We start from the raw sequence: 19914 nt of genomic DNA, 5'->3' as shown, positions 1-19914 counted from the left end.
AGCAAAACCATCGTTCCAGTTGAGTGCCTCAACACTTAAATTAAAATCATATTTCCTTTTCCCCTCTCTGCTGGAGCAAAGACTTGAGCCCATCTGTTCACACAATAGAATACCTTCAGGTTAAAGAGCAGTCTTAATCAGGATATCTCATGAATTGTGGTTAGGATATTTTCCAAACAATATGGCTTCAATTCCATTAAAGTTAGATGATGAAATGTATCATTATCTAGGTGATAATTCTGTGAGTGTTTTGGCCATGGGATTATTAAACAAAAGGTGAATATCGCCATTATTAGTATGATGATATTAAATGAAGTTAACCACAGTTGTAGTGACAACTAACTTTTTGCATTTCTTGGAATTATTTTTGAGGAATCAAGTGTGTCTCAACTTAGTCCTCTCATAGGTGTGCTCTTGGGATAAATATAGATTTCCCTAGAATATCTACAGTTGAAAAAAAATAAGGTCTCAGAGAATGCTTCTGGTACCTAATGAAATTATTAGACCTCTTAAAGAGTTAGGCACTTCCAGACTGGCAAACTAAATAACTCTCTGGAATTCCAGATTCACTAGAGAGACAGATCCTTTCTTAAAATTTTATTTAAAGTGAATTTGTTATTTTTTTGCACAATAAAGGTGAGCAAAGTACCATAGAGGGTTGGTGAATATGGTCTCGTCTTTTTAAGCCCAAATATTCCCAGTATATTCAAAGCTTCACCACTTGATTCAAAGAAAAACAAAAACTAAAACAAAAAGAACCCCCACAGGTAGGCTATCTAAGAATGTAAGAGAAAAAAGGTGGAATTGGAAAAATGTGTACACTTTAAAAAGGGAAAAAATTAACCAAATTACAAAATGCCCACAAATAATACTATATATCTAAATATATAGTATTATAAATTAGTAAAGCTACAGATATTAAATTTTGCCTTTGGCTAAGCTAGGCTTTAACATAAAACAATAGATCTAAAGAGAAATGTAGACAATTATTCATAAACTGTAGGAGACCACTGTCTCAGCAGGTTCCTTTTATTCTAATTAATCACTTTCTAAAGAGGCTACATAATTCCTGAGTTGTGTCACTGAGATTGTCCTTACAATAAGTGAAATATTCTTAATAGATCAGGAAGATCTTTTTCTAAACCATAATGATGAAATCATTTGCTTGAATAGGTTTAGCCACATGGTGCCCGTTTCCATTATAATCCGAATAAACTCACCATTCAAATTAAGAACATACCTGTGGTGATCCCAAGACAAATCAGAATGAAACTCACCTCTGGGAATTTACCTAAGGGAAATAACATTGATGTATCTTTTATAACACCAGCCATATGCTTCATTGTAATGCATTATTTTTTAAAAGCATTTTATTGATGTTTTAAAGATCAGAAAGTTTTGTTGTTTAAATGTTAAAAAATTTATAGTTACCTCCAAATTTTCCTTGTTACGTTGTGAAACAGAAATATGTTATCTGAAATTTGAAGGCTATTATGATGCATCACTGTCCTTGTTTTTGCAGAAGACTTATCAAAGGAATCATAGATTATCAGCCTGCAGTAGCATTATTCATGGATGTGCAAGGAAATTGACCATCCTGTATCTGCATGTGTTTGCTCAGATTTCAAGCTGACCAGGATAAAGAATAGCTAGGAGCATGACAGGTTACCATTTTCTCAAGGTTATACAGAGCAAGTAGTTCTCCTATTGTTTTGAAATTAATGAAATGACTCAATGGAGATAATGCTTTCAAAAATGGAGTGGTTTGGATATATGATTAATAGCAATCACAAAAAAAAAACTGAGCTGAAAGAGAATGGTTATTTACAAAAAGGAAACATGATAAAAGGGAAAAATATAATTTGTAAGAAAAATATGAAACACTGGAATTTCTTGCACATCGTTGCCTTTTTTAAGGCTAAATATTTTGAGCAAATTAGCCAACAAACTCAACTGCTCTGAAAACTTCCTAGGATGTACCATGTGGCACACACCAAGGTGATACTTCTGCATGCCCTTTGGGGAATATCTTCCCCTTTGCCATTTCTTTGGGCCTCAGCTGGAGAGAGGAGAGAGGTTTGCAGAGCGGGGCAGAGCAGGAGATGTCAGAGTGCAACGCACAATATTTTACTCCACCACAGCGAAAAGGAGAAATCAGTCTTTGTACAGTGTCTCTTGGGAAGTTGTAATTCTCGGGTTCTGTTTTCCTCACACAGTTCTTGAAAAAAAAAAACCAAAACAACAAAACCCCAACTAAAAAAAAAAACCTTAAAAAAAGCCAACTGGTTATTCCCATAAGCAGTTTGTTGATATTCTATGTTGTAAAATCACAGAACAGGAGAGAGAAGAATCTCTAGAAGTTATCTGGTGCAATGCCCTGCTCAAAGTAAACAGCAGAAAATACCTTGAGTTTCACTTTATAGTCTGAGTTTCAGGAAAGCAGTTTTATTGTTTCTCTAAAATATCAAAAATCCCAAACATGCTTTAAAATGAGGAGTATTTATCTGTCATAAGTAGTACTAAGAAAACAGAAGTTCCATTAAGAATGTGTATGAGCATATATCTCTATAAGAGTTCCTTGAAACCTTCCTCTTAATTTGAAACTAAACAAAATTTTTTGTTTTATAGGTTAGATACCTGACTCCTATTTAATAACCATCTGAATAGTATTGAACACTAGAAATTAAACATATTTAAATATGTTTTGGATAATTAATAAACTTTATTTATAAATAAATTTAACAAACAATTTTTGTTTCTAAACTAGTAATGTGACATTTGAAATCTCACTCCTACTATCTTTCAATCTTATTTTAATTTTAATATCTTAAAAATACCAGTTTTTCTCTCTGTATTTGACAATATTCTATCTGACACAGTAATGAAAATTGTCAATGTGTAAGCAAGTCTGTTACTGGTGGTTTTGAGGTATTTTGGTACACAGACATTTGTCCAAGGTTGTGTCCATGAATGAGATTCTTTCTGTTATGGTTCAACCCCAGCAGCAGCCAAGCCCCACACAACCACTGGCTCACTCCCCCACCAGTGGGATAAGGGAGAGAATTGGAAGAATGAAAGCTGGAGAACCCATGGGTTGGGGTAAACACTGTTTAGTAGGGAAAGAAGAATTCTGACACACAAGTAAAACAAAGCAAGGAATTAATTCCATGCTTCCCATGGGCAGGCAGGTGTTCAGCCATTCCCAGGAGAGCAGGCCCCATCACACACAGCAGTGACTGGGGAAGACAAACCCCATCACTCCAAACCTCCCCCTTGCCTCCTTCTTCACCCCATGGTGTCACACGGTCTGGAATGTCCCTTTGGTCACTTGGGGGTCACCTGTCCTGGCTCTGTCTCCTCCCACCCTCCCAGGCCCCCCCAGCCTCCTGCCCACTGTGGCCGTATGAAAAACAGAAAAGGCCTTGGCTCAGTGTGAGCCCTGCTCAGCAATAACAAAAACATCTCTGTGTTATCAACCCCGTGTTCAGCACAAATCCAAAACACAGCTCCACACCAGCCACTGTGAAGAAAATTAACTTTATCCCAGCCAAAACCAGCACACTTCCCTAACTGTTGTTTTGGGAGAACAGTTAGGTGGAGTTTCCACAGAAATCAGACATAACTATTATTTCTACTTTCTAGATTTATTTTTTTTTAGGGCTCCTGCTATTTCTGTTTCAGTTTTGTGATATACACTGGCATTAACATGTCTTCTGCTTAGCAGATGAGAGGAAGTATTTGCCCAGATGTTTTCTGCAGCTGCAGCTTTGCTGGCTGAGAAGGGGACTGTTTCCTCAGATGCTTCTCATTGTTCCTACAATAAACTCCTCAAACCTGCTGCTTGTTCCTGCTGCTCCTCCTAATCCTTTTTAGCAAACACAAGCCATATTTACTTAAGCAGCTTAAATAGCTCTTTACAAACCTGGTTCATTTCAAAAGACCTGGGCCAGTTAAACAGGTCAGAGAGTTACTCACATGAGCAGCTCCTCTGCCTGTTCTGCTGGAGACAGTTTCTGCTGAGGACTGGGGCTGAGCAGCAAGAGGATGGTGAAAGCTTCAGCCAAGAGGGTGAAAGAAATATTTGGGCAAGGAGAGTAGACTGGTAGCTACAAACATCTGAGAGTACCACAAGATGTCCTTTGCAGGTTCAGTGGGAGAACTCACTGTCAGCTCTGGACAACTACAGATGTGCTTCTAGTCTTGTCCCTATTTATCATTAAAAAGAGATTTTTTTTATCAAAGGTTTGCTTTCAAAATGATACACTGTGGATTAATTACATTCTTGTTCTTTGGCTTAGTTTCTCACGTATTACTTCAGGTTCCTCTTGGGTTTTATATCTTTATCCATTTACAGTATTTAAAGGGAGAGATGTTCTATGATGTGTTACAATATTTATCTTCCTTTGTGCAGACAGCAGTAATTCATGACTGGCACAGCCAGAAGTGACTTATTAAGGCTTTCTTCACTGGAGAAGAAAAAGGTCATAAAGTAGCTCAGTAGGTCTTGTGCTTTATGATTATGGCTATATTGTCATACACTTCTGCTCCCCCACTCCTGCCCTTGCAGTTTACTGAGTACATTTTTAGTCTGCCTGGACCTTTTGAATAAATGTCTGGTGCAGCTAGATTACTACCCTGTTTGGCTTCAAAAAATCACATTATAATATTCTTTAAAATATGTAACTAGACAGGGATCTTCAGAGTCTGGTGCCTTCTTTATTCCAAAACCCACAAATGCAATACCATCCATATTGCTTATTTTGCTGCTTTCCCTGAGCACTGTGGCAAAATGAGAAATCACTGGCGAGAGCTGTGGGACACGTGCAGACATCAACCTTGGGCACACATCTGAAGAGTGCAGGTGGGACACAGCTGAGTTGCTGCCTGTGTATGTATCATCCATGAGTGTGATTAGTGCCCATGAACCTTGTGCTCATGGAATCTTGTCCCAGAAGCATTAGACACACAAACTCATACACACATTGTCAGGAATAATTAACTGGGGATGCCAGGGAACCTCTTTCACTGTCAAGGTTTGAGAACAGGTGACACCAAAAGGCTCCCAGAGCTGTTCCCAGCCTGCAGTGCAAGAACATTTCCCAACATTTTGGCAGTGATGGAGCCCTTGGCCACTCCATGCTCAGTGTGTTTCCCAGGCCACCACCAGGATACAGTAGCTCACACAATTGTCCCCAAAGCATTTCTGGGAAAAGGCTGCAGAGCTGTTCTTCAGCCAAGGTTCACACCATTTGTAAACTATCAGATTAGAAAATGTCATTCAGGAATGCTGAAAGAGTAGATAGTTTTGAACTGTTAATTCAGTGATGGAAGATCTTCTGTTAGCTGGAGAATTCTTTAGGATATTTATATGAAAATACTATATTGTATTAGATACCTGTCTTAAAAATCCTGTTTAATTGCCTTCATTAGGTAAAGGGATGACTTAAACAAAGGATTCATAACAGCCTGCCCCTCAAGCATGTTTTATAGAAGATTATTCTCTACAAAGTCATCTCGCAGGTCTTGCAGCGCTAGCAAACACATCAAATAATATCACAGTTACTCATCATGATTCAGTAAAAGATATTAAAGGACAAAGACAAGCCATTCATACATGGGTGTGATAATGAGAAAGGAGACAAATGGTATTTTTTGTTTGTACTTTCAAAGCATCTTGGGACTGTACAAATACTGACGGAGTAGTTCTTGTCAAAAGAGTTCTTTCTCAGATTAAGAAAAGGTCTTTCTTAATCTGAGAAGTCAAAGCTAGCACTGTTGTAATTGCTAGTCCTCTGGGATCAGCTGGACAGATTTGGAATGAAATTGAATACACTCTTACAAAGTCCTTCGCAAAGCATTGCAGAGATTCATTTGTGAGTAAGGGAGGTCCAATTAGGCACGTTGCACTCCTTCATTTTGGTTTATATGTAGCTGTGAAGCCTGGCAGGAATCATCAGTAGAACTGAGTCATGCACAGATGGAATCAGATGAGTACACTTTTAAAAATGTGATCATTCAAAAATGCACTTCCAGACTCCTTTATTTTTTCCTGTTTTCTCTGGTTGTCTCTTTGATAATCTGTGCCTCTGAGCCATTTGAATGATGACTTTAATAGATGATCAGAAAACTTCCTGCCTTGAACCTGGTATGTGCCCACTTTTCTTTCACTTGTTTTAGAAATCTGACATCCTCTTGAAATCAGATGAATTCCTAGTTAATATCCATTAAAACACCCATTTATACTGTCTTTTGTCTTACAGTAGTTTCCACATGGGTGGCTTCTGTGCATATTTGGGACTCTTACTGATCACACTGCTACCATGGGTTTCCCAGCTTTTGTTGCAAGATACATCACCTTTACGGGCTGATCCCATTGGAATGCATGGAAAAACTCCCTCTGATTTCATGGGCTTTGGAGCAGTCCCTAAATCAGTTTGTGGTTTTTACAACAAAATGACTTACATATTTTTCTTCTACAGAAGATTATACTTGCTGCATTGTGCAGCAATCATTTAGACATATTACATGCAAAGACAATTTCTTTGGAAGGTTTGCAATCTTCAGACCTATCTCTCCCTCCTGGGTATTTTTGGTTTGGGTTGCCAGACAGCAAAATCAAAGCATTGTGATCTATAACTACATGGAGATAAGCTTCAGAAATGTAAACATAAAAGTGACTGTTACATCCACTGACTATTTCAAGTGCCTTATCTGCTCACAAGTATTTCTACTCCATCTCAATTAATTTGTGACTGTCAGATGCAATATTTTTACTGTGCACTGCCTGTCTTGACTGCTCCTACTCTTAGAGAGTTGGAATTCACTACAATTACTCTTTCCACTCTTCAGTTTCATTTTCAACACACTGCACGACTGGCCCAAAAACCTCCCACCTTTTTCTAAAAGTTACTTAAACTGCCAGCATTTGAAGTTCCAGTGTCAGATCATAAATTTAGTGCATAGCATCAAAGCAGTGGCACAAGAAAGGGGTTATGCTGAATTCCCGCCTGAGATTGGAACCCAACTCATCCTGGTGAGAAAAAGCTCTGCCAAAGAGCCGGGAGCACCTCTGGCAGACAAGGAGCAGAGAGGTCATACACAGGTTGGGACCAGACCCATGGTCTCCCAGGGTAGCACAAAATTTGCTTCCAGTCCCTCAATCAGCTGACAGGTTTCCCAAGACCTCATCATTTGCATTTGCAGAATATCAGTCACAGAGACAAACTGAAACGTTTGACTACTAGACTCGGACTACTTAAAATACAATGGGGAGGGAGGGAGGGATGGAAGGAAGGAGTGTAAAATTTAGATCCAAAATTTGGAACAAGATTGAACTTCTTTTCAATGAGCAAGCTCAGGGAACTCTTCCATGTAATGCCATTTTAATGCTTTTCAGAGAAGGCAGGAATCACATTTTTTTTCCCAAGTAAAATAAAGCTTATGAATTTATTTCTCTTTGTTAAGATGGGCCCTGGAACTTAAATTTCTCTTTGTGTAGAAGTACAATGTAGCTGAACAAGATGCTGCTTCCAGAAATAAAGTAACCTTTAGAATTTTGCCATTTTCCCTTTAGCTTCCTATTACTGACTGCTCCAAACAAGGGGCTTTAACAGAGATTCACTGTCTCTTTTCACATCAGCCCTTGGTGGGATCAAGGAGTGGCCAGGGATGAGAGCCTCCCCATAAACCCATTGCACACTTGCAGATCATCTAACCCTTCTCTAGGAGCTCTTGCAGGAGATTTCATACAGATGCTCACAACATTTTTTCAATTGGTCCTGTTGTACAAGGCCAGATGAAATTCCTCTCTGCTTTGCCACAGGAAATTACTCTGTTGTGCTATGGACTCCTTCAGTCCACAGGTATTTCCACACCTCCAGTCCTGCCTTTCAAGACCCAGCAATTTTCACTCATATTTTGATCTGCAGCATCTAATTTTTGGGACATATTTGTCTCCTTTCAGTTTTTTTGTTAGCTGTTCTCTTTATTATGATTCTGCCCCATATCTGCAAAATTTTAACTGAGATAAACATCATGTTTATGAGGTTCATGTAAGATTCACAAAGCTATGACCTAGAAAATTTAGAGGGTCTAGGGCACATAAGGAAAGTCTTTTGTCAGAAAACTGCTTTGGCTGGGCTAGATATGATTAAATGGTCCACATCCAAAGGAACACCTCAGACACCAAAGGTTTTGGGTGATATCCCACTGAAATTCTCAAATACAACTAGAACTGGCAGAAACTCAAAACCTATACTTCCTCAAGGGAACCAGCAGCTGAAAATTTCATTTCCTGAAAACTGCCTAAATTTTGGGCATGGCCTATACTGTGACAATAACATTGTTTGCAAAAACATAACATTTAGTCACGTATTAATTGGTTAGCTGAGGTCTATCATTGCATAGACAGATGCCTTTTTATATGCAGTGGTGAACATTACTCAGAATACGTGTTTAAGAAAAAAACAGCCCAAGAAAAATGCAAAAAAAAAAATCTTAACTATCCTCTGAGTTATAGGAAGCTCGATTAAGCTCCACAAGAAGAAAAAAAGTCACAACATGAAGGAACATGAAGCCATTGAAAATCTTACCTTTTGCCAGCAGAAAAGCTTCAGAAAATGTGAACTGAAGTACTATGGCCTCAAGGTAACAGAGAGTACACAAGGCTCCTCAGATTTACAAATTATTTTGCTGCCTCTGATGAAGTTCTCAGAATATAATTATTCAAAACCTGAATGTGAAAAATAAGGACATGTAAACTCAATATGAATATTCAAAGGATTCAACTGATGTTTGGTACAAATATAGAAAGGAGAGAAGCGGCATGAGAAGTTGTTAAATCAAGTTACATGTCTGCCTGTCAGAAAAACGTGTATAATCCCAAACAAAGAGCTATCAGGTCAGATCCTCAGCTGATGGAAACTGGCTTGCCTTTCCCTAATTTAACAGAAATCAGCTGAATACCCGATCTTTCCCCACCAGTTTTCTCTTGAAAAATATATGTTCATATCTATTTTAATAGCCTGTATCTTGTAACAAAATAAAAACCCCTGCAACCTTGCCATGCCCATTCAGAAAAATACATCCTGTCAGAGATGCTCAAGGTCATTGAGAGCTTTCCAAGAACTGTGTACTGCATGACTTTGAATATAATAAAAAAACCACACAGGTGAGAGGGATGTAGAGTGGGGATAAATTTCCACCTGGCTTTCAAGACCAGCATAAGGAGTGTGCATGTCCAAAACCAAGGGGGTCTTTATTGTTTCTCTACACCATGTATTAATCAAATATTTTATCACAGGCAAATGCCACAAAGTCAAAAGCATGTGTCTCTTAAAGATTTTTTTTTCCAAATCACTTTTCAAAATTCAGACTATCTCTGTTTTATGAAAATATCATCTTTATTTGAAGGCCTTAAAGAAAAATTAGTTTCATAAGAAGTTTTCAAATGATATTGCACCACTTGTCAATTTTGTGATGTCTTTACTAAGCAGACATTGATCTTTTTTGAGATGTTTTCCTCTGTACATCATTGAATGAAAGTTGGACATTCAGAGAAAATAGCATCAGCTCCTGTAAAAGAGACCTTTGATATCTTCTACAGAGATACTTTTTCTTTTTTTCAATTTAGGCACATGTTAACAGGAAATAAATTGACTTTGCAGTAATAAAATTGGAAACTGTGAAAAAGGAAAGATAATTCCATTATATACCATAAAATGTACAAGCCAATAAAACTGCACATTTCCCAAGAACCTGGGAACTGAGGCAATGTAGAAATGAACAGAAATTTTTCAAATAATTGTTAATCAAAACCAGTTCATGAAGTAGACATCTAGTTAGATTAATATCCGTGTGAATGATTAGTTTAATTTTTCCTGGTTTTACTAGTGGATCAATATTAAGGTCAAGTAGTTTTGTTTCAGAGGATTTAAATTTACCTTCCTTTAAATAGAAATAGAAAATAAGATATTGTTTTCAAAACATAACAAGATAAAGTGATAGAAATATGTCCTCTGTCCCAGGATGTGTAAAACACGTATCATTTAAAGCAAATACAGTAGGTAAGCACATAATGTGCTTACTAGGGATAATTAAAAAATTGCATATGAAACACTTTCCAATCAGAAGTCAGTTCTGTTAAAACAGAAAGAACTTGCAGTGCAAGCAGTTTGCAAAGACGTCATTTGAAAATGTTGTGGTTGGGCCTCACTGGAGCATAGCATTTGGTTTGGAAACCAAAACCCAGCACGTTCTGTGGGGCTACAGATCCTTCTGCGTCCTCTACTCTGGCTGCCTGCTAGCAAGGAAATGGGTGTCTCCTGTCTGCACTGCTGCCTTCCTCAGTTTTCACACGCTCTTGGGGAGCTCACAGAGCTGGGGCTGCTGCATATAACTCTGCTCCCAGTTTGGAGATGCCAAACCAGGTCAAGACCCAAGCCACAGGAGCTCCTGCATAATCCCAGCATTGCCAAGTCCTCGGCCCCCAGAAGGAAATCCTCTCTTCCATATGTTTGTTCCTTTTTAACATGTTGCATTTCCTTTAGACAAAAATGCCAGCCTCAGGTAGAAGCTCTGACTTGGGCAGTCCCTGGAGACCAACTTGGGATAAACCAAGGAGAAAAACAGTCAAAGAGAGCTCAAGGGAAGGAGGGGAGTCACAGCCAGGACCTGCAGCCCAGGGCAGCAGAGAGGGAGGGACTCCTGTGGTGGGAGGGGAGACAGCAGCAAATCTCAGCAGGGATGGAAGGAGCCCTTCTGAGAGGGGACTGATCAGAACCTTCCTGCACTCATAAATCCCACAAGTCATTGAAATCCAGACTGCAAGGGACATTTAAATATGAAGTCCTCCCTCCTTCCTGATGTAGTGATTTTTATCTGTCTCTGAATAATCTGTGTTCTCATTTCTATTACAATACAATATAACTTTGTAGTGTTTTTGTTGAGTTTTACATGGGGCTTTTTTTGTTTTTTCCTAGCAAAATATCTCACAGGGTTATGTCAACTCAGCATACAGAAAAATAAATTGGAGAGGTCTGCCTCTAATATTTGGCCAATTCAGAGCATCACCATTTGATTTCTGCTAGTTTTAAAGCTAATCTTAACTAAAAATGGAGCAAAAATCCCTTCAATCAAAAGATTCTATGATTTTCATTTCTCTGTGACATTTAGGACTTAATTTTTTTCATTTGGATATACTATAATTTTTTACAAGATAGATTTTTTTTCCTCCTTTTCTGAAGAAAAACAGGTTTTAAGTGTATTTTCTCTCTGTTTATTGTCCTTCATTTCTTAATGTGGAGGCAAATTTAAAGTCATGTGGCAGCATATTACCTATTACCCATGAAGTGTTATAAGACTTCATTACCGAGTTTCATGTTTGAGGGAAAAGCTAGAGCAGAACTCTTCTTCTAGTGGATACAACAGGGCTCAGACAAAAGAGAAATTAGTATCTTGATGGGAAAAAAAAAAAAATTCAACCGGCATTTTTGATCAATAACAAGAGATAAACATGGCAAACCCTGTATTTAGGAAGACTGGGAATCTAGATTTCATTCACTTCATTGCTCATGGACTAGAAATTGTTTTGTTTTGTCAAAAGCTGGAAAGAAGGTCTGAATTATTGTTAAAGTTGAATGTAACTGAGTAATTCTTTTGCAAGATGTACACGCAGGAACTTGGCAGAGTATTACATGGTTCAGGGTGTCTAACTGAATAAAACATTGTCTAAACTAGCACACCTTCTTCCAGGCTGATTTGCGAGTATAGGCAAGTCTAATTGTGAAGAAAAAGACAAAAGATGGACATGAGTAACTAGGATATGACACATGACAGACAACTATAAATAATAATACCAGTCAAAGGCCAAAACAACTACAGGACTGGAGTTATGTCAGATGACCTAAGTTTACCCTGCTGAAGAGCACCAGTTCCTCCCTGTGAAGCCTCATCTGTGGTGTGGGCTCCCTGTAAAGCACCATTTGTCCTTCTCCTGCCCATGGCAGCAGCCCAGCTGTGTCCCGTGTAGCAGGAGTTGGTGGGGATTTCTGCTGACTGTGGAATTGCACCATTTTCACCACTTTCTTCCAAGGCCAGTCATTGTCCTTACAGGAATCTGCCTGTTTGCTTCTCAGACTGGCAATGTACCATCACTAGCCTGGGCCTGTGATAGGATATTACTATTGCATTCCCAACAGGCTTAAAGTTTTTTAGACAGAGCTGTTAAAGTTTCCAATGAGCTTTGTAACATAAACCATCATGAATTACACACTGCCACAGGAGTCTGGACAGTTAATTTATCCATTTTGACAGCATATCTGAATGTGTTTATAAGGACTCTCAACTTATGAGTACATTTCTCAAAGCATTTGCAGAATAATTTGTTTAAAATCTTCTTGTTGAGTGCTTCTTTAAAGAAAAGGAAATGTAGGTAAAGCATGTGTATAAAAAAAAATCCCTTCATGTTTGCTTTTGATTTACTTCACAGTGGAAAAATCTCTAGAGCTGCCCTTTCCTCTGCAGCTTTTAAGCAGTAAAATAGGTGATGTTTGTGCTAATTGAGGCAATGATCACTCTATCCATTTTCCAGTAAAGCCTAGACCACAGTCAGGCTATTATTTCTTTGAAGCAGTGCAAGGTTCTTGGAAATCATGTTCTAAGTTGCTAACAGGGAAGTATGCATACTCTACAAGCAGATTATTGTTAACATGAGTACATAAATAAGATTTTATTAGCCACTTAATACTAATAACATTTGTTGTTCAGTTTATTGAACACTCAGTAGCTCTACAAAAAAGGCCAAAGCCAAGGTGTTTATTGGTATGCTTCAATTACATTTGTGGGAGAAAAGGCTTTTATATCCTGTCTGATTTTATAACTTAAATACCCCTGTGAATAAGGAAAAAAGATTACCTGAAAACTATTTCAATTAAAGTACACTATTTTTCATGTTTTGGAATACTTATTTCGAAAGCATGAACATACCCTTGTAAAGTGGAATGGTTTCCAGAGAGAACTTATTTTGTAATGCCTCCAGAAGAGAGATGTAAGGCCTCTAGCAGGGAAGGTGGGGTTTTTTTCCTGTTATGGCTTAACTGGACTGGATTCTGAAAAGAAAAAGACTTGTTTGTCTCCTCTGCAGCTTTTGAGTGCTACAGTTGGGGTACAGGAACGGCAGTTGCATTGTCTTCAGATTTTGACTTTGGAAATAAAGCAATTCTATAAGAAAGGAATGAGAAGAAACTTGCATTTCTCTGGCTTTTGAGACTTTGGTTTACAGTCCCTAATTTTTCATTCTATTCCAGTGGAAAAAAAAATTAATTCCAGCCTAAAGCTAGGGATCAAAATTAAACTGAAAAGTATGAGTTACTAATGAAGTAATAACCTTTGGGCTTTATCTGCTTTGTTGATTTTTCTGTTTATCCAAGGAATAAAAACTTCTTTTAAGAATGAGAGCAAAATTTTTCATTTATAGCTCTAAAATTTAAAACAAAATGTTAATGTTGGACAGTCTGCGATAAAGAACATCAAGAGCTGACCTGTATAATTATTCTCCTGGTCATTTAGCCTTTGGCATAAAATTTCTCATTTTTGGTCTTTGGCCAAAGATGGCTTTCTGCTTTAAAGAAAGACACCATTTTTTTTTAGCCATTTGTTGCTGTATTATAAAGATAAAAAATGATATTGAGATTTTTTTCAGGTGTTACAATTTTATTAAAAAGTGATATTCTTGGACATGAATAAACTGAGATAAATTTTTCATGGACTCCCACCATCAGTAGATATTGGCAGCTGAGACTGCAAAAGTTTCCAGCAGTGTCTCTCACTGTTTATCCATGAAACACCTTCAGCTTCTGAATAATGATCTCTGTCAGGACGGACAAGTGCATCCAAAAATGCGAAGGGGAGGATTCACAGAGTGCCAGGTACCAGACTACACCAAGAATGGCTCTGTTAGCAGCTAACTCCTTTGGCAGTGGCAGGTCAGGACTGTGCTGACATAGTCATAACTTTGAAGATACTCTCATGCCTTGGTGACATGTCCCACAGTTTGATACATCTATTAAATAAAAAACAAAAGGCAACCTGAAAAAAATAAATCAAGATTTGGAGAATGCAATGAAACCAGATCATGACCCATGAGGACTGTTCCAGCTCTCCACCTTGAGGTCACCACCTAACTTGGTTTGGCAATAACAAGATCCCCCTTTTTTTACCCCCACCTATTGCTTAATGACTGCTTGAGTCAGAAACTTGCTGAGATGCCATTGAAGCTCTTGGATAAGAAACTAGGGGAGAATGAAAGCTTGCCCAGGTGGACAGAACTGGGGCTGGGATAATGTGACCTGGAGATTGGTGGTGCTGGGAGGAAGGATGTGGACCAACAAGATGCTGTCACTCTCTAAGAAATCCTCCTGACACTGAGGAAGAGGCCAAGCTGTCATGCCCGCAGCCAGCCCAACAACACTGTGACCTGCATTGCTCCTATGCAATCCACTCTGCTCACTGCCTGGATCTACCAAAAATGTTAACACAGTGATAGCCTAAATTATGTCAGCAAGGGATGCGGGTCTTCCAAATGGAATATAGGAAATCCCCCTATTGTGGGGGATGTCTGGTAGTACTAATAATAACATGGAAACGCTGTGCTTGTAAAAGTCAACATCTCAGTAAGAGAACTATTTAAAGAGGTGAAGTAACTGCAGCTGGCACAGCAACCATGTGGTACATGCAGACTAGATTTTATGGTGATTTCCAAATGTGTTTTTTCTTCAGCACATGTTATTTCCCACAGCTTCAGTGAAGGATGCTCCAAGAGAACTATACTAAAGCAATAGAAAAACTTTCAGGGGCACACACAGCATCATTGGCAGCTTCAACTCTTTTCATTGTAATTATCCCAAGATTCTTTTTGACCTTTCTTCCCTTAAGAGGAAAATAAATATGTTTGTCTGCTTGGATATGAGTGTGTGTACAAATGGTTTTTAAAAATTCAGGTAGACCATTCCCTTGCACATAGATTTCTCCCCGTGGAGAGGAGGAGCACATGACAAATACTGGTTCCGTTGCTTATTGCTCTTCTGGAAAGCACCCAGAGTTTCCTCCAATTAGTATAAGAGGAGCAATATAAAGCAGAAAGGAAGCCTCTGCCACTTAGGGGACAGAATCTCCCATCTTTATGTTTAAATGCAGAGTGCAATCCCACTTGTAACACTTCCATAAGATCAGGACTCCCTGAACGAGATGCAGATTCCACAGGGTGCTGTGTGGTGTCCATACCTAGGCCAGGAGGCACAGAGGGACAAACTCAGCAGTTCACTGCTGCTGCACAGGGTGATGGACTGCCTCCCCCTCAGCCACCTCCCTCTTTGATGCAGGATCTCTCCCTGCAGGCACCCTGGCACTGGTGTCTGTCTGACCCAGTAGGCAATGGGCTCCCACTGCTGCACTGAGAGACAGCTGGAGGTACAAAAAAATGGAAATTGTTGTTTTCAGGGTTAGCCAGCTGAATTATCTTGGCAGATGATCAGAAAACCTGCAGAGCTGGTACAGGACTGGAAAGAAACCTGGGAGAAAATGGATGGCAAATATGGAAGAGGAGCAGGAGTATTAAGTCAATTTCACTTTCCTGCTTTTGAGAGCCTGGAGCTGCCATCAACCCTCTCACACCATTACTCCTGGGTGGACAAATGCTGCCCAGGTCAGTGTAGCTGAAGAACCCCTCAGAGCCAAATCCTGCAGCTGCCTTGTCTCTCAGGAATGAGGCAGGGACATGGCTGATCCCCACATAAGTCACATAAAATTCCCCTGCATGGGATTCACCCAAGAAGGGTGAGCTAAACTGTGTCTGTGAAAATGCACCTAAAACCTTTCTTTGCTTGTGGGCCCCATGGCGTGGTGCACTCCTGAGAGAGATCCTGAGACATGGATGGAAGGCAGACAGGATAGTGAGGAGCAGTATTGTCCAGGGAAAATAGGCTGAGATATGTGCTGTTAACATTACTGTAATTTTCTGCAATGGCAATGCATATCTTATTCAAGTGCGTGGAATTTCTCTTTAGAACAGCAAATACTTTTATCTCCAACTCATAACCAGAATAATGGGAAAACAAAAACATCTCTGCAGGCATGTGTTGGGACAATAATGTTTGCAGGTGCCAAAATGGTATAGAAAATAACTTCACAAAATAATTGCCACCTTGAGTTAAACCACAACAGTGTTGACAGCTATCACATGAGAGTATGTTTTAATTTTTATTCATGCATGTTATATAAATAGCAATATTTAATATTTGTTAAGAGAATATTGTCCTCTGAGAAATAATTTCCTTTTGGTTGTTATTGGCAGTGACTTGTTTTAATTTTTGTAAGGCAGAGAAATATATGTGCATCAGTATGTGAGGGACATACATTGAACACGCTTAGAGCTTCAGGTGTCTGTACCCTGCTTACACAACCACTGCAAGCAAATCACTGTTTCTTTTACTTTTTAGACAACCTTTCAGTGTCTCAAGCCTGATCATGTTATGCCCTGTGCAAGTTGAATTTCCACTGAGGTCAGCTACTTTACAGGAAGAGGTGGGAGATTTGTCTCATTTCAAGGACGAGAATGGGTCAGATTCGAAGGGACCACAGTGGATGTCTGGTCCAACCCCCTCTGCTTAAGCAAGACCATCCAGAGCACATGGCACAGGATTCAATTCAGAGGCTTCTTGAATACCTCCAGTGAGGGACACTCCATACCCTCTCTGGGCAATCTGTTCCAGTGCACAGTCATTTGCACAGTGAAGTTCTCATTCATGTTCAAGCACTTTCTTCCCCTTGCCTCATGTCCTAGTGCTTGGCATCACTGAGAAGAGCCTGGATCCATCTTCCCGGCACCCACCTTTCAGATATTTGTACAAACTAATGAGGTCCTATGCTAGTTGCCTCTTCTTGAGGCTGAACCAGCCCAACTCAAGCCTTTCCTCATAAGAGACATTCTCCAGACCTTGACTAACTTAGTAGCTCTCTTCTCGACCACCTTTACTGGCATGTAATGATGTCTTCATCCCCTTTCAGGACCAAGACCTTAGTTTATCAAGTCTGAAAACATTTACAGAAAAATAGGAAGAAAGGTAGCCTGAAAACAATTTCTCACCTCCCTGCTGGCAGGGCTGCTTGGTTTAGAAGATTTGAAGAGTTCAAAGCCTCAAGGTGATGTAGCAGCCTAATCAGGTGGCATGTTCCTGGAGAGGAGATGTCAGCCTGAACCATGCTGCAGGTCTGGGGACACCCCTTGGCACAGCTCTTTGGGATGCACCATGCAAGCAAACACAGTCCTACAGACTGAGATAAATGCAAAAGCACAAGGGAAACCTAACAGGGTATTAGAAATTCCAGCAGCATCACCTGTCATTATGGGAGGTTTTTCTACTTTTCAACCAACCATGTGTATCCCCTGTCCTGCTCAGAGAGAAAGAACAAATGTGAGAGAGGCAGAGAGCAAACAAGAGCATGCATAGGGAGCTCTAAGTGCTCAGATTGGAGGGACTCATCATCTGGTCTTTTCTATAAGGTCAGTACCCGTGTTGAGCATTCAACATCATAAGTAAAAGGAGATTTCTTACAAATGTCAGCATGGATCCTCTCTCATAACTGTTTCAGCCTTCTAAAATGGAGTCCTAGGCATATCTTTTGAAAATTTAATGACATGCTCATCAGTATGAACATTAGCTCATCCTCAATAGCTGCAATTGTTTCCCACTTTACATATTACAGAAGGAGGAAACTGGAAATATTCAAATCATGATGGTGATGGAAACATCACCCCTACCAGGTCTGTAACCTTTAAAAAAGTACTGCTTCCTGTAGGGGTATTAGGAATTAACTTCTTTTTTCCTGGTCCATTGTTCCTTAGTGTTTTCCATAGGACAATCTTGGGTGTGCCTTTCCTCCCACTATGTAAAATATCAAGACAGGATCCATGAAAACAGTAATCAAATTTCTTTAAGCCCTAAGTAAAAATGTAATAAATGAACACTTCAGACCTCCTAGAGCAAACAAAATGCGTCCTTGTCTTACTTTTATGGTCTACAAAACCTTACTCATCGATGGAATTCTGGGGTGACATTCCAGTTAGCAGCCAGTCAGGAAGCTGAACTAAGAATTTATTTCAGCTGTCTCCCAGACTTAAATTTAAACAGAACAGTGAGTATATATCTGAGCTATCTGAATATGGGGCCTTCTGAATGGTGAATTCAAGTCCAAATCTTGTACAGCTCTGAAATATCAATTCAACTCCAAGATTTGAAAAGGTCAATTTTCTTATATAGTTATGAAGAGGCCTGGAAGGGATGATAATTTCACTTTCCTTAAATGGTATTATTTTAATTTCTGTTATGGGAAAACAAAAAGTTCTTTCCATATTGTGGTGGAGGTTTTAAACAGATGACATGTCACACAGATCTAATTTAGATGGGGGAAGCCCAAGGGGTAGAAGAACTGAACAGTGCAAAATGAATCCCAAATAAATAATAGATTAGAAAATACAATGGAACTGCAAACTCAGTCTACTGATCTCAGCACAAAACTGCTGTTTGCAACACAAGGATACTTTCATCACTTTTATGTTACTTAATATGTCTTTCTCCATTTCAGTGCTTTGAACAGTCTGTAATCCTTTTGTACATTAAATAACTATAAATTCTCCTCCTATTGAGCCACGTTTCTTGCTCCTGTGGACAATACTTACTATACTAATGATCAAATAAACACTGTTGGTCATTGAGGTTTTGGATCATTTTTATAGTTGTTTAATTCTTATTCACACACTGCAATGAATTGATAACGTGCTGGCCATAAAACCTCTCAACTCAGCTGGTTTGTAAGACCCAGTTTATTCTTTCACAAAAGTTCAAAATATTCCTTCAGGTCTTTCTGCATTTTTATCATGATACAACATTCATTTTAAACTATCAAGTTAACTTTAATTTTATTTTCATGACTTCATTTACTTTTTAGCTGACATTCCCATTTCTCAGGCTAAGACAGCTAACAAAAAGTAAGTTAAAAATGAAACACTTTTGATTATGGTTGATTAAAAAATGGTCATGAAATACAACTGAATTCTTCCCCAACTTTGATAAAATAATAGAATTTTCCAGGCCTTTTATCACTTGCATATAATAAAGCTGTATTCTGAATATTATAACTTCATTCTTTCAACAAATCTCTTATGCTATCTTATTAAAAGATGCTTCCAAGGCTACCTTTTTTTTGCAGGAGTGGAACCATCCCATCGAGGTCCAAGGCTTTGAATGGTAATGGTAAAACACCAGTTATTTGTTACGTTTATTAGTACTGAGTTAAATTACTGTGACATGTTATGCTTAGCAGAAAGCACAAACTCTTCATAAAGCTTGTAATATGAAAAGAGAAACTACAACTTTTGGCATGACAAGTATTATAGATGTGAAGAACAATCAGCACAATATTAGGTACATTTCAATGTCAAACAGACCCCAACCAACAATTTTAATTTTTTTTGAGATATAGAGGACTCTATTATTTTATTAAAACAAAGTAACATAAAAAAATACAGTTCACACTAAAGAAAAACCCCAAAAATATATGCTAGTTTATCAATTGTGTAAATAAATATTTAGATAAACACAGAAGACATTGTGAATTAAGGGTTATATTAAGGTTTGGTTTCCATTTCTTCTTGCACTAATGGTTTACCTCATCTTTCTTTGTCCCTGGTTCCTGATACCCCTGTTCTGGTAAATAGGGGAGAAGAATTTTCCTTACCTAAAACACTTCCTTATGTGTTTTGAACACAAGTGCCTATAAGCTTAGGAATGGTTAAGTTATAAAGCAGGGAGTGGAAGATCTTTGTTTACCCTTCCTCACTATCCCTGCTGATCACTTAAG

The 19914-nt window shown here is 38.7% G+C and overlaps 1 long non-coding RNA gene across 5 annotated transcripts in view; it reads right to left on the bottom strand.

The window, feature by feature from the left end:
* Positions 1 to 18788, bottom strand: part of LOC135282692 (uncharacterized) — a 35582-nt gene extending 16794 nt beyond the window's left edge. For 3 of the 5 annotated variants that reach the window (XR_010348797.1, XR_010348762.1, XR_010348833.1), the window contains exons 1-3: positions 17141 to 18788; positions 12985 to 13106; positions 8592 to 8731 (exon numbers count right to left, since the gene is read on the bottom strand). This is a non-coding gene — a long non-coding RNA (uncharacterized LOC135282692). Of the gene's footprint in view, positions 1 to 8591; positions 8732 to 12984; positions 13107 to 13772; positions 14014 to 17140 lie in introns of those variants that run through there. The other 2 variants (XR_010348825.1, XR_010348773.1) reach the window with 2 other exon arrangements.
* Between the last annotated feature and the right edge of the window lie 1126 nt (positions 18789 to 19914).

Source organism: Passer domesticus, chromosome 1 (genome assembly GCF_036417665.1).
Source record: "Passer domesticus isolate bPasDom1 chromosome 1, bPasDom1.hap1, whole genome shotgun sequence".
Classification (NCBI taxonomy): domain Eukaryota; kingdom Metazoa; phylum Chordata; class Aves; order Passeriformes; family Passeridae; genus Passer; species Passer domesticus.
Note: the sequence above shows the minus strand (reverse complement) of the source record. Positions and strands in the feature narration are given on the sequence as shown.